At 48.8% G+C, this 15253-nt stretch overlaps 1 pseudogene; it reads right to left on the bottom strand.

Annotated features, from left to right (window-relative positions):
- Positions 1–8561: 8561 nt before the first annotated feature.
- On the bottom strand, positions 8562–9085 carry LOC138527786 (ferritin heavy chain B-like; annotated as a pseudogene).
- Positions 9086–15253: the final 6168 nt, after the last annotated feature.

Raw genomic sequence — 15253 nt, 5'->3', positions numbered from 1 at the left:
TGGAGTAGAACGTTGGTCTCGGCCGTATCGGACTGGACCAACCCTAATACGTAGAACGAAACCCGAGCGTCCCTACCATATTAATGGCGGATAGTAGCGTAACCTTTATGAGCTGGAATATTAGGGGTCTAGGCAACTACAAAAAAATGCGGCAAATACAACTCTACGCTGAGTGCCGCGGGACACAAATCCTTTGTCTACAAGAAACGCACGCCTGTGCTAAACAATGCGAGAGGTTTGCCAAGCAGTGGGGATCCCAAAGGTATTACACAACTTATTCTACCCAGAGCAGAGGTACCCTCATTTTAATTCACAGAAGCCTGAAGTTCAGCTGCTCCCAATCACATGGTGACCCCCTAGGAAGATATATACTCATTGTTGGTACATTGCAGAATCAGGATGTAGCCATCCTTAATATATACGACCCTAATATTGACAACCTGAATTCTACCTTCACCTAGCCTCGATCCTTGAGAGTTACCCTCAGATCCCGATTATATGGGGCGGTGACTTCAACACGATTCTGGATGTCACCTTAGATAGATCGGGCTCCAGACCTCGCCAGCTTTCAAGGGCAGCCTACACAATCCTCACAACCCTCCCCCGGCTGGCAGTGGTTGACGCCTGGCGATTAATGTATCCTGACTCCCGCACGTATACCTACTATTCCTCAGTCCATGACTCTCATTCTAGGATGGATAGATGGCTGTTATCTGATATACTAATTAGGTGCCTGACCCATCTGGCAATCCTTCCCAGAACTTTGTCTGATCACTCCCCGGTGGTCATCTCCCTGAACTGGGGACATGACCTTGAAAGATCAAGGCAATGGAGAATGAGACCCCATGCCCTCCTAGACCATACCTTTGCCTCCGAGCTTGAGTCATCCATCGAGGAGTTTTTCGAAGTTAACACAGATTCAGTCCCCCTTCGAACCACCCTCTGGGAATCATTCAAGGCCTATATCAGGGGTATCGCCTTATCCAAAAGGAGTGGCATCCTAAAAAGCATCCGGGAGGATATCGCTGACAGCGAGTCGACCCTTGCTAGCTTGGAGTCCCAATACGCGCGCGATCACTCCCCCGACGCACTGGCATCATTGGGTCGTGAACTGGATAGATTCCTTAATCTTGCTGAGCGCGAAGTTAAATTCCTTGATAACCCTCAGGCAGTTAGGCGCTACAGGGAGGGAGAGCGGCCAGGCTGTGTGCTAGCCAGGTTAATTCGCTTGGAGTGCCCAACATCCCAGCGATAGAGAGATCTGACGGTACACTAGCCACTTCGCCCCAAGGCCTCAACACAGAGTTCCTCACATTCTATACCTCCCTTTATTCGAAGCTTGATGGGCCCCATGTTTCAGAAATTGACCGCTACCTGGAGGAACTCCCTCTCACGGCCCTGTCCTCTGACGCCACTGCTTCCCTAGACAGACCCTTCACTGCGGAGGAACTGACTGAGGCCATTGAATCACTCGCTGCAGGGAAGGCCCCCGGACCGGATGGTCTTCCTATGGACTTCTATAAGCGTTATAAATCTTCCCTGGTCCCAGAGCTGCTAGCTCTATGGGAGGAGGCATGCGAAACAGGCACACTTCCCCCTTCACTCCGCGAGGCCATGATAACAGTCCTTCTTAAACCTGGTAAACCTCCTACCCAGTGTGGTTCATACCGTCCCCTCTCGTTAATAAATTGTGATGTAAAATTATTTGCTAAACTATTGGCTAACCGCCTGGCTGCATTCATGCCTGATATCATACACCCTGAACAGGCAGGATTTGTGCCGGGTAGGTCCACGTCCCTAAACCTTAGACGACTTTTCAACGTGATCAGTAGAATTAACCCCAAAACACAGGCGGTAGCAGTCACGCTGGACATGCAGAAGGCATTTGACTCAGTATCTTGGGAGTATCTGTGGCGAGTCATGGAAAAATGTAAGTTTGGCCCCAATTTTCGGTCCTGGGTCAGACTACTCTACACCAACCCAGTGGCAAGAGTCCGTACTGAAGATAGGTGTTCCACCCTCTGTCAGATAGCCAGAGGGACGCGACAGGGGTGTCCCTTCTCCCCGTTGATCTTCGCAATAGCAATTGAACCCTTCGCAGACATGATGCGCCAATCACATTCTCACAGAGGCCTACGTTCAGCGGGACAGGCAGATATTGTCTCCCTGTACGCGGACGATGCCTTGCTCTACATCCGCTCTTCAGAAACAAACCTCGCTCCAATTCTCAATGACGTTACCCGTTTTGGGCATATATCTGGTCTTAAAGTTAACTGCTCTAAATCGTCCATATTCCCACTCACAGACAACACACAACTACCCTCTGACCTGTTGGGCCTTACTTGGTCCCAATCCACCTTCACCTACCTGGGAGTATCGGTCTCCCGTCATGCTGAGAAACTGCGCGTCGATAACTATCAGAATTACCTAACTGTTTTGACCACCAAAACCGCAGGTTGGGCCCGACTCCCCATTTCCCTAGCTGGTAGAATAGGAATACTAAAAATGGTCGTGCTGCCCCAACTCCTATACCGCTTCATAAACATTCCACTATGGCCGGGCGATGGATTCTTTAAGACGCTGCGCAGCATTACTAACACCTTTCTTTGGCACTCAGGGGCGGTCCGACTCGAACTGAATACGCTCACCGCTCCCAAGGAACGGGGCGGGTTTGGTGCCCCTGACTTTTTCAGATATTGGGTAGTTGCTCAATCCCAATTTGCCTCCTACTGGTTTAGTACAACAAATCCCCCTCCTCATGACCGTCTTGAAAAACTGAAGGTCAAAGAGCGTACGATTGGTTCCCTCATTCTCAAGCCAGCCCCGCCAGACCCCGATTCCTCAGACCCTGTGATAAGTACGTCTCTTGCTCTCACCAAAATGTGGACAGTGGTTACAACCCCTAATCCGTTTCATGGTGACCTCCCACTTTGGAATTTCCTCCCTAATGTCCCTTACATTCCTCAATCCATTGTTGCCCGTTGGACGGTGGCAGGTTTATTGACTCTTCGAGATGTCTTTGTATGGGGCAATTTCCTGGAGTGGTCGGATCTCCCCCCTGTCCTCAGGCGTAAACCATCAGCATGGCTACAGTACTCCTCACTTCGGAAGGTCCTAAAAGCTAAATTCCCCGAATTTCCTACAGTTCCACCAGATGACCCTTTAATAGCTGAACTCTGTACTTCCGATTCCTTCAGAGGGAAAGTATCTAGACTCTATAATCTACTACAGATCAGGGCCGCCCCCTCATTTGTTAAACTTAGAGTGAAATGGGAGGAAGATCTTGGAGTTGAGATTGATGACGAGCGCTGGGCCCATATGTGTGCGCGAACCCAAGAAGTATCGTACAACTCCAGGTTCAAACTACTGCAATTTAAGGTGCTGCACAGGTATCACCACACACCGACTAGACTGCATCGTATGTTTCATGAGACCTCTCCTAACTGTCCCAGATGCGGCGCTGACCAAGCTGATTACATTCATATGATATGGCACTGCCCGCACCTAACACAATACTGGCAGGACATATGCTCCACTATATCAGACATATTAGACTGCACCATAGACCCTTCTCCAATGCGCTGCCTCTTTCATGACATTCCCGGTTTGAAACGTGATTCTAGGAAATTGGCAGGTCTCTGTATGATGCTGGCAGTCCGCTGTATAGTACTGTGCTGGCTTCGTCCCAATGCGCCCACATATGCGCAGTGGCTCCGGGCAGTCACCTGGGCACATGACACTGAGGAGGCCTGGGGGGCAACACAACACCCACATTCAAGACCAAGGGACATATGGCGCAGATTTCGTGATTACATGTCTGCCCTGGCCTCAGACTCAGAAGCCTCTTCTTCGCCCCACTCCCCTCAGTGACCCTCTATGGGGTGTATACCCTCCTTACTCTGGTTGCAACTCTTCCCTTATTATATGTTCTTGCACTCTGTTTGGTAATGATGCATTGTACAGTGATGCCTCTGTATCTTTGTTCGCAAACTGTTTGTCAGACCTTGCTCCTTCCAGGCGTAGAGGCAGCACAAACGCAGCTAAAACGCCTCCCTCCCCGTTAGGTCGCAGTACCTGGAGATAGACAGCACAGGAAACATTGACCCTTCGGGGAAAGAGGGTTAGGGTCCGTTGGTTGGATAGGTAAGGAAGTTAGGAACACCGGAAAAAGGTTGAGGTAGAGGTTCTGGATGGGAAGGGGGATGTCAGGGTCACATGCTCCTCGGCTCCTGTTCCATGAAACTCCGCCCATGCACTCCTGCTCTCACCTTTCACTCTTTTACTGAATGCTTGAGTTCACCTCGGGCTTTTGTACTGGAGCCCCTAACCAGGACATCACAAGTAACACATTGACTGCAGATTACCCCACATTACAACATGCGGAATTCCAGTACTGCATTACTTCATGCAGCTTCTGTAGCAATTGCCCAACTGCCCTCCCAAACCTGCATTCACTTCATGCAGTACCAAATAGGTCTTGCCCAAGCAATACGGTACTTAGCTTCGATTCAACTTGAGTTTTCTGGCCTTTTCGTGTTGATTGGCCACGAACTTCTCCCAGATTTCCTCTCTCTCTGCAAGAGCAAAACTAGAGTCAATATTTGTGCGCGCTGTGCGCGTGATTGGTTAGTGGGTTCAGAATACCCTGCACGGCGAGAAGCGCCGATCCGGAGTCATGCGACTTTACTGTTAACCAAAATAAAACATGCGGGCGTTGTTAGTTCGAATCTCATGCGTGAATAGGGACGTTTTTACTTCTAGCGTTCCCTGCAGGAGTTTTGCGCTCCGGCTCGCGGTGGGGGCTGGTAGGCCTCTGCGCCGCTTCTACTGTGTGACCCCCCTCGGGTATGAAACGCAAGGTAAGGCTTGGTACTTATCTCTGCCTTGTACGCGGGGCCTGGGGTTTGCAGGCATCGGGCGGAATCGCCCCGCGTAAGCTTGCCTCCGGAGCTCCTGAGAACACGTCTTTCCAGGACGCCGATCAGTATTGCGAGCGGCTCCCCACGGGCGCGGCTCGCGCATTCGCGCTGATGCGGGCGCGGTCAGGGGCGTGGCAGTCTTCCTCCGAGCAGGCCCAAGCGGCGAGCGGCCTGCTGGGAAATTGAGTTCTCGGGCTGTTCTCCATCCCTGGACCACGGTCCTACAAAAAGGGTGGAGAACACGCCTGGAGTACTTGGTGGGGTGCTTTCTGGTTGCTTGCCCGCCCCCCAGGTTAACCATAAGGGCATTTACCCCCAGACTAGCCCCAGCCCTGACACTGTTGTCACGGTGTGCTTTTGATAATCTGTGTTTCTCTATGTGTTGTCAAGCTGAATAAATAAAGTTTTTTAAAAAAAGAACTAAAGTGGCCCGGGATACACAGAAAAAGAAAACAAAAGAGGGCAAAGGACAGAACCCTGTGGTACGCTGAATGACAAAGGGCATGACAGAGAGTTGGACCCCTTCCAGAAGTCAAACAAAGGAACAATAAGCTAATAACAAAACCAATAGAGGGCAGCAGCAGAGAATTTAAGAGAAGAAAAAGTGGAAGAAATAGTAGGTTGATCCAGTGTCAAAGACAGTGCTGAGGACAAGTAAGACAATGATGGAGGACTACTTAAAGTGACAAGCATGAAGAATAGAGTTTTGAACAGAAAGAAAAGGAGTTTCCACAGAGCCAGGGCAGAAACCAGACTGATGGCAAGGGAGGAGATTGAATGACGTTAGATGAGAACTAAGTTGTAGATGGACCATCCAGTCTCATCATTTAGAGATGTATGGAAGGAGAGAAGTAGGATGAAAGGATTTGGCAGGGTCCGAAGAAGGTTTTTTTTTTAAGAAGAGGAATAACAGTGGCAGCTTTAAATGCAGATGGGAAATATTCAGAAGCTAAAGAAGAATTTAAAATGTTATTGTGGTTAAGAAACCTCTGCATCCCTGAAGCCATAATGTCCACCCCATTTTATGTTTGAATTTTCTTGGGTAGTCCTTCTCCGATGAACATTGTCCATAATGTCCTTACAAAGGTAGTTGTGGTGATATTAAAGACGAAATGTGGTTCTGTCATTTTGACAGGGAGTTGAAGATGAAATTGCCATACCGATGTACTGGACTGGACATTTCCTCCAATGAGCCAATAAAGTCCAATCCTATATTTTTCCATGCACCAGATGGTATTTTAGTACTGAGCAAGGGCACTTACCTAAGTTTCAGGTGTTTGTTACTAGTGATACATTCATGACAATTCATCAATGCAGAACTGACTTCTATATCAATTTTAGCCCACCACTAGGTCTCTCTTACTCTTCGTTTTGTCATCCAAGATCCTAGGTGGTCATCACGCGCCTTGTCTATTATTGCTTGCCTGATTCCTTGAGACGGTATTGCCTTGTCTTCTCTGAACATCACTTCCCCTTTAGTCTAAGAGTTCTGGAGATATTTCCCAAACCCGATGTAGAACCTCTTGAACACACTTCTCATCTGGCCATCCTGTCTTGGCCTATTTTTCTCGGCGAGGCCATGTTCATTTCTTCAATCAAATCTAGCTTGCTCAGTGTGGGATTCCCCGTTTCACAGACTTCTTCCAAGGAAGCCACAATCTTCCTCCAAAAAGCCGCCTTCAGGTTCTATTTTGACAGGCATTTTCAACATGCAATTGGCATGCATATTCCTCCAGCCAGGTATATGGAGCATGGTTAAAGTACTTTGGTGACCTTTTGGCAACAGCCTGACTAGGCTTAGTGTATCAGTCCGACCAACTGTTCATCTGATTGTCTTCCCTTGATCTGCTGCTAGAATGCCTGGTGAGTTCCTCGTGCATTCTGCATTTCTTCTGTCCATTCCTCTACTCGCTACTATGGTGTTCTCCACCTCTATTATCTATTCTAACTGACACTCAATCGCCTATCCTACCTCTCTCTCAAAGCCTGGAAGGAAAAAGTTTAAGAAAGCACTCTTGGTCTAAAACCCAGGTCTGCCCATTGCTGACACCTACGTCAATGCTTCCTTCAGGCAGACTATCACTAACATCCTCTTTGTCACACCTTCTCCTGACCTATGGACTCCTCATATGGTCTCTATCCTCTCCCCATTCTCTTCCTCACCCATTAATGGTGGAACCAGATGGAAAGTTTTCCTGGCACACTTCCCTTCCTCAAGGAGTATCATTAATGTCTATCAAAATGGCACTTTCATGGCCCAGGGCTCTCAGCCCAAACTCCTCCTTCTTGATATACGTCTTCCATCTCTCATCAATTTCCTTCCTTCTCCTGTCATTCCTCCCTCTGACCCGCCGCTCAACCCCCCTTGCCCTTTCTCCACCTCCAACGGGTGTACCACATCTATGTACCCCTCCTCCGAAAACCTTCAAAGGCGGAAATCAGATTCACTAAACTACTCTCAATGCTCTCTCCGCCAGTAAACACTCCTCCAACATCTGTCGCCTTCTTGAAGACTTTGACCTTGATGTCCTCGCCCTCACGGAGACGTGGCTCAATGCCAGCTTTGTCACTGCTCTTAACACTCTTCTACCTGAGGGCTACTATATGCTCTCCAAACACAAGCCCAACTGGTCTGGTGCGGAATGGCCTTGGTCTTCCCTGAATGGGTCCCTGCTACCATCATACCCATTCAATATTATTTCTCCTCCAAATCCCTTGTCTGCAGCCTTGGTATCTCTCCTACCTTCTTGTTACTCTTGCTAACATCTACAGGACCCCTCGCCCACTCTCCCTCTTCCTCTCTGAATGGGCTGACCTCACCTCCTCTCTCACAACCTCTACCTCCAAGCTTCTCTTCCTCAGTGACTTCAACATTCATCATGATTCATCTGTAGCAGCCACTGTACTCTTCTGCAACCTCTGTGAATCTCTTTCCCTCACCATTCTTCCCTCTGGTCCAACCCACTCAGCTGGACACACTGTGGATACACTCATCTCACCTGACATCCCTATCTCTAACCCTCTCATCACACCTCTCTCCTGGTCTGACCATCCCCTCGCCTCCTCCCTCTCATCTGGAGCTCCTGGGGTTCCTGGCCAAGCCTCTGCCCACAATGCCAGTCTCCTTCTTCGTCATCCGACCGATAAAGCAAGTGTCAGTTGCTGCCTTTGCCACCAATTTCATCCCAACTTCTCATCCCTCCTATTGACTCTCCCACTGACACAGCCCTCTCTCACCTTCACCTCTCCATCTCCAACACCCTTGACACCCTAGCCCCTGTAATGAGGATCCATATGAAGCCTGCCTCCAAATACAACAGCTGGTACAATTCTGACCTGGCCACTCTTAAACGCAAGAGCAGACCTGGATTCCAACTCAGCTGTTCTCATCCTCATTTTATAAAAAAAGAAAATCAGCTCTGAACACCTTTATTTTTCTTGAAAACATGTTGATAAGCACAGCAACTGAAGCCCCGACCCGTCAAGCTTTAAGAACATAGACAAGTCAATATACACCTTGAGGGAATGGTGGTAGTGGGTCACGTCACAACAGAGAGGTACATATTTGTCTGCAGTTATCAAAAGCTGGTAGATCTGGTCTGCTGGAAGGGGCTCTGCTGGCATTTTCCCACTCAAGGGAGTTTAGCTGCTCTCCCCTATGGTGTGCTTGTCAAACAGGTACTCGCCCATGCCATTCTGGGGCACCACCAGGCGCTTCAGGTTGGTGATGTAATCTCCCAGATCCTTGATGGATTTTCCTGCTCCTCCAGGTATTCGGATTCCAGGAAGTCACAGAGATGGGGATTGACTTTGTCAGAGGCAGCTTGTGCAGGTCCAGCAGAGCCTGGTTCATGGTCTTCTCCAGCTGCAGGGCAGACTGCATGGCAACCTGGGTGTTGTTCCACTCGTCACCCTCTCGTTTCTTAACATCCTGCAGCGCCACATGGCCCCCGTGCTTGTTCTGGTATTTCATGAACTTCTCGGCATGCTTGCGCTCCTCGTGGCTTTGCTCCTTTAAGTACTTGGCCACAGGACTCAACATCGTCCGGGTCACAGTAGTAGGACATGGACACATAGGAGTAGGAGGTTACAAGCTTGGTGTTAACTATGCGGTTGATGCCTACTTCCCACTCTTGTGTGAAGTTCTGGTGCACCTGGGACTCCATGGCGATGTTGGTGGTGTTGGCAATAGTCGAAAATGTATATAAATTGGATATCGGTTTCAGGAGACTCAGAGCTGTGTTCGGTTCAAACACTGTTGAAACAAGAACACAACAAAGAGCTGCTTGGATCTGTTCTCATCCTCCTTGATCTCTCCTCTGCCTTTGACACAGTCAATCATTACATCCCTCTTAAACCGGCTCCACAACACTCTTGGTATTTTGGACATTGCACTGGATTGGCTGATCTCCTTCCTTTCTAATCAACTTTCCCAGGTGCAACTTGGGCCCTTCCTCTCCTCCACCTCCCTCTCTGCCTGCGGCATCCCTCAGGGCTCTATCCTATTGCTGTGGCCTTCAACATTTACCTTGCCCCCCTGGTCCACTTGATTTCCTCCTTCTCTCCTCATTTCCATTGTAATGCTGATGAAACTCCGATCTCCTTCAAGACTCCCTCCTCTACCTCCTCCTCCTCTCTCATTCCTGACCGTCTCATTGCCATTCAGGCATGGTGCACAACTAATGATCTCTGTCTTAATGCCAACAAGACTGAGATCCTTCTCATTGGCTCAGGGATACTCCCACTCTATGGCTGCCCTCCCTCGGTCCCCTCCCCTCACTATCTAGTGAGGCAAAAAACCTTGGTATCATCTTTGACTCCTCTCCTTCTTCCCACACACCACGGACCTTGTCAAGAAGGCCCACTTTCAGCTTCACCTCCTCTGAGGCATTCTCACCTTCCTTACCTCCCCCCAGAAACCTAATGTTTCCAGAGCCCTGGTTCTCGCTAGGCTGGACTACTGCAACAGCCTCTTCCTCAATTTCACGCTTTCCACTCTTTGTCCCCTTCCGCTAATCCAGAAAAGGTCTTTGAGACTTATCATTGGCCTCAAGCCCAGGGAGTGCACCTCTCCAGCCCTTAAATCTCTCCATGGGCTACCGGTAGCTGCAAGGAACCAGTTCAAGACCCTCTGCATCATCCATATGGTCGCCTGGGACCTGCTACCCCGCTACATCCAACTCTCTCTTTCTAAATACCTCCCTGCTAGAGCCCTTCAGTCCTCTAGCTCTAACTCTCTGCAGATTAGATGTTTCTCCAAGCAGAGAGTGCGAGGGTAGATCTCTCACTTCGGCAGGTGCCTCCCTCTAGTATTACCTCCCTGACCCTCTCAGGCTGGAGACCGACCTCCTTAAGTTCTGAAAGTTTCTCAAGACCCTTCTCTTCTCTACCTCCTTCCCCCTCCCTTGCTAATTACCCCCCCTGCCGCTTTGACTGGCGGCCGGGTTCACTCATGAGTCATACAGTTCACCAGACCCTCCCTGACCAGTCTTTAACCAGCACCCCCCTAACAGCACTTTCCTCCCGGGTCCCGTCCCTGACCTTCCTGGTTGGATGCCCCCCCCCTTGAGTGTGGTCCACCTCCCACTCCCTCGCACTTAAATGGCAGTCCTCCCCTGTCACCCTGTCATTCCCCTGGTATTTGCCCAACCCCAGCACCCACCTGAGAACTTGTCAGGCCCCTGTGCCGGGCCCTTCCACCCCTGCATTTTATGCGCCTGGATTATAGCCCCCCCACACCCCTCCACCGCTCTTTCTTATTTTCTGCAGTTAAACAATCCGAATGTCACAAGGCCTAGTAGGACTGTTACTCTTGTGTACATCCCTTGCCCCCCCCTCCACCCTCCATGTTGCCCTGTGGCACCTAGAAACACTTTTTGCTGCACAATACCCTTTATAAATGCTCAGTAAATAAAAATAAATAAATAAAAAATACCCACTGGTCTCAAGAGATGGATCAAAGGCTAATGATCCATTACCAGGAAGAACGGTGTTCCCTAAAGATACATGCAGACGTACTCTGTTGCCCACAAGCAAGCAAGCATTTCCTTTTCTATTGGGGAATAATTTTTGTCAGCTTAGGTTAAGGCTTTCAATGCCAATGCCAGGATATTCTTCTGGTCTCTGTACCTCAGTGCCATCGTGGCTGCCAGGCCTTAGGGTCTAGCATCTGTGGTGATGTACGTATCACTCGAATAAACGACTTGAGGGACGATGCTTCCAGAGTCATTCTCTAGACTTTCTCAAATTCATCTGGGTTCAAGGTCGTCCACACATGCTCCAGTCCTTTCTTGAGAAACGTTCTCATGTTGATTGTTTATTCTGACCTGGGTACAAACCTTTCCAATTATTCGGCAAGTCCAGAAATGATTGGAGATCTTCTCGGGGGCCCAGTACCAGTGCATCTGCAATTGCCTTCAGTAGGTTCAGCCTGAGCCTTGGGAGGTGCATACATGTCCCAAGTACTCAACTGAACTGGTCATAAATGTTCACTGCGTGTTCCTCAGTCTGATACCTGCTCCTTCCGGTTTCTGTAACACACTTACCAGTGTCTGGTCATGTGTATCTTCATGCTTGCCAACATTAATATGCCATCCTCAAAGTACACACATTAGACTCCTTCTGGTAGCAGCAGCAGAAAGGCCACATGAGATGCAACCTGGTCGTCCCCTGCCTTTTTCTGCAAAGGGGACTTTCCTCCTTGTGCTCCGTCCTATGCATTCTATGAAGCCTTTGAGATATCCCAGGTACTTACTTATTGTCAAGTCCGATCCAGAGTCTGCCATTGCTCTGATTTTCTTTTCCTTCAACTTTGAAGGCGCAGTGCGTTTTCTTTCTTCTAAGTCCCTTTAGTTGTACTGCCATCTTCATCTGTTGAGGTGTTCTCAGTTTCATTAATGATAGCTACCGCCTGAGGTTTCTGTCAGAACACTTTTGCATGGTGACCCCGTTTTACACCAGATCCGACATAGTTTTGCCTGTGCGAGTTATAGTCGGTCATTGGCCAGCTGCTTAGAGTTTACACACCTGTGAAATTTTAAGGATCCAGAGCCTGTGTTCAACAGCCTTTAGTATTCACTCCCATGTCTGCTACTTTCCTTTCTTCCCCATGGCCCTAATTACTTGTTAGCTGATCTGGAAATAATGTGCTGGTAACAACGTTACCAGCACCTTTTTTCGGGACCGGCTCACTCCAAGTCTGCTGGTAAGGGCTGTGAGCTACTGGCAGGCCTGGCCTGTGGGTAGTTAAATCACTGAAGCACCGGCACAGTTAACAACGGTGCCGGTGCTTCTGTGTTCCCATATCATGTGGAACATGGGAATGGGAACTTACTGTTCCGCCAGCACCTGTAATGTCCCAGTATCACCAGGATATCAGGCGGTGGAAATGGTAAGCCTGTGGTTGCCGGTAACGTACACCTACCAGCAACCACGTAATGAAGCCCTATGTCTCCATTGCATATACTTCATTGAGGGTCCACATTCCCACCAATTCTGTGCGTTTGGTACAGGTTTTCCCCAATGTTCTAGCAAGGTATGTCACCTTATCCTACGCTATTTTCTTTTCTTGTATAAACTTATTTGGCACTTTCCTGCTGTTGATATTTGCAGGGAGCATGTCTTGTATCATATTTTATGTGTGATGGCCAAAGATTCATAGTGCCGCCATTTTCCTCAACCTTACAACCTAATCATCTATACCTCTGACTAAGGACCTCATCATGAGTTGGGCGGTAACCCCGGCGGTAATACCACTGGGGCTATTAGCGTTACTGCCAAACCCCTGGCGCTATCAGTGCTGGATCACGGGTTTGGCAGAATGGTAAGTCCCCATTCCCCATTGGGCGCATTCAGGAATTCCCCATTCCCGATTGGGCCCGTTGGGCCCAATGGGGAATGTTCACTATTATTACGGCCGGTGGTAATAGCGCTGAAAATCGGCTAAATCACAGCAGATTTGCCCCCAGCTCAGAGATATTGCCTCAACATATATATAGTCTTCCACATCCACTACAGGGTACAGGCCAGGATTGAGTCCTGCAAACACTCCAAGTGCATTTAGCCACATTGCCTTCTTTCTTGCTGGAACATCATTTGACCAATTGCTTCTACATGAGTTGTAAATAGCGTTAGCCATTGTGTCCATTGAATGGCTGGCCTAGTTGGCATCTGTACAAATGGTGGCAGTGGTGTTGCTCCTTGCACAATGGTAGCTTCCTTTATCTCTTTGCATACTGGCATCGTCTCGACTCGTTGCCAAATGGTGGGATCTGTCTTTGGGACTCAATGAATGTATTCTCGATAAACATTTGCACTGGGATTAGATGTAATAGCTTCAGAAGCTGCTTCATTTAACAGTAAAATGCCTTCCACTTTGCTGTGCTTCACCGCCCTTGGTCTGGCAAGACTCCAGCAATGCACCGGTTCCTCTCGTGAGACCCGGGCTCCCACAATGGGGGAAGGTAGGCTCAGTGAACAGGGCACTTCTTTTATGGATGATCAATGGGGGCAGATAGGCTCAGTGAACAGGGCACTTTTATGGATGATCACTGGGGGCAGATAGGCTCAGTGAACAGGGCACTTTTATGGATGATCACTGGGGGCAGATAGTCTCAGTGAACAGGGCACTTCTTTTATGGATGATCAATGGGGGCAGATAAGCTCAGTGAACAGGGCACTTTTATGGATGATCACTGGGGGCAGATAGTCTCAGTGAACAGGGCACTTCTTTTATGGATGATCAATGGGGGCAGATAAGCTCAGTGAACAGGGCACTTCTTTTATGGATGCTCAATGGGGGCAATAGGCACAGTGAACAGGGCACTTCTTTTATGGATGATCAATGGGGGCAGATAAGCTCAGTGAACAGTGCACTTCTTTTATGGATGATCAATGAATAGATTTCTCACACTGGTGTATTCCAGCAAAGAGCTTTGTTCAGAACACACATGTTCCCCATTGTAAGGAAAGCAGCAATTCAACTGCCCGGGGAATCAGCCAAACAGGCAGTCAGTAGGTATTAGATGCCAGAGCAGTGACACAGCAAGGGGTATGTTTAACCCCTGACCTTTCTTCCATAGAATCTACTGAAAACTGTTTATGGTTATTTTGTTTTATATAGCACACACCCTAAGCTCTATTACCTCTTGACACTGGTCAACTACCATAGTATGGATTACATTGCTCTGAAAAATGGTTTACAGCTGTACCGGTGGTAGAGCCAGGACGAGGGTTACAGAGCGCCAGACATCATGCCAGGCAGAGGCGTAGATAGGGAAGGGCCTGAGCGGGCAAGACCCACCCAACATCTGTAAATGCCCACTCAGCAGCACTGTGTGGGCATTTACAGATGTTAATGTCACTGTGGTGGGCCCAACTACATCAGCTTCAGGCCCCACTTGTTAGACAATCCTGGCCATGCCTCTGATGCCAGGGAAGAACTGTCACAATGGCATGGGCATATAGAGTAAGCAGGCACAAGGTATTTGCTGTTCAAAAATACCCAGGCGTGAGTTCCGAGCCTGCTGTGCCTAGAAACCCAAGCTATTCCTCACTGATGATGCCCAATGAGGCCGAAACATGTTTGGGGATGCTTATGGTCTCATGCACAAGGGATGTGGCTGTATTCTGGTGGTACAGGCAGCATGTTGGCATCGCTGGAGAAGAAAGTGCTTTGGAGAAGATGGCATGCCCACAGGGAGGAGCCATGCAAAGTAGGCGTTTAAAGGAAAGCCAATGGAAACAGACTGGTTGGTGGTGTTTTGATCGCCATTGCTCACTCGAGACCCGTCTTTTATAGGCGATCTCTGCATTGGGGAATTCTTGGTCCCCCAAAAATGGTTAACGAGGAAACCCACTGAGGCGACATGCTGCACCCAATATAACAGTGAAAAAGAGCAGCACTTTCCCCCGCACTGCCCCATTTGCATGGATACCAGAGAAACAAAACATAGGCTGTGAAACTGTCAGAGAAGGAAAATAACTTTCCAAGATAGAAACAAGCATTGGCAATGCCAATAGTTTTGGCGTTTACTGTTCTTTGCATTTAGCATTTATTAGGCACCTGCGTGCAAGGAGGAGAGTGCAAAGATTTAAAGGAGGATGCGATAAGGGGTCCAGTTGTGCAATGGAATGAGAACAGGAATAGAGCAACGGAGGAAGCCATTGATAGAGGGGGCCCACGATGATGAGAAAGAGGAAATGAGCGTAGAAAGAGTGAGAGAGTAAGAGAAAAAGTGAGTATGAGAGGTAGGATGAGAGAAAAAGTAAGTGCTGAGAGCAAAGGTGAGAGTTGGAGAAGACAGAATAAGGGGATATCTTCAAGAGTGCAGAGA

This window comes from Ambystoma mexicanum, chromosome 7q (genome assembly GCF_040938575.1).
Source record: "Ambystoma mexicanum isolate Mex_15411 chromosome 7q, UKY_AmexF1_1, whole genome shotgun sequence".
Lineage (NCBI taxonomy): Eukaryota > Metazoa > Chordata > Amphibia > Caudata > Ambystomatidae > Ambystoma > Ambystoma mexicanum.
This window is presented reverse-complemented; position numbering and strand designations above follow the sequence as displayed.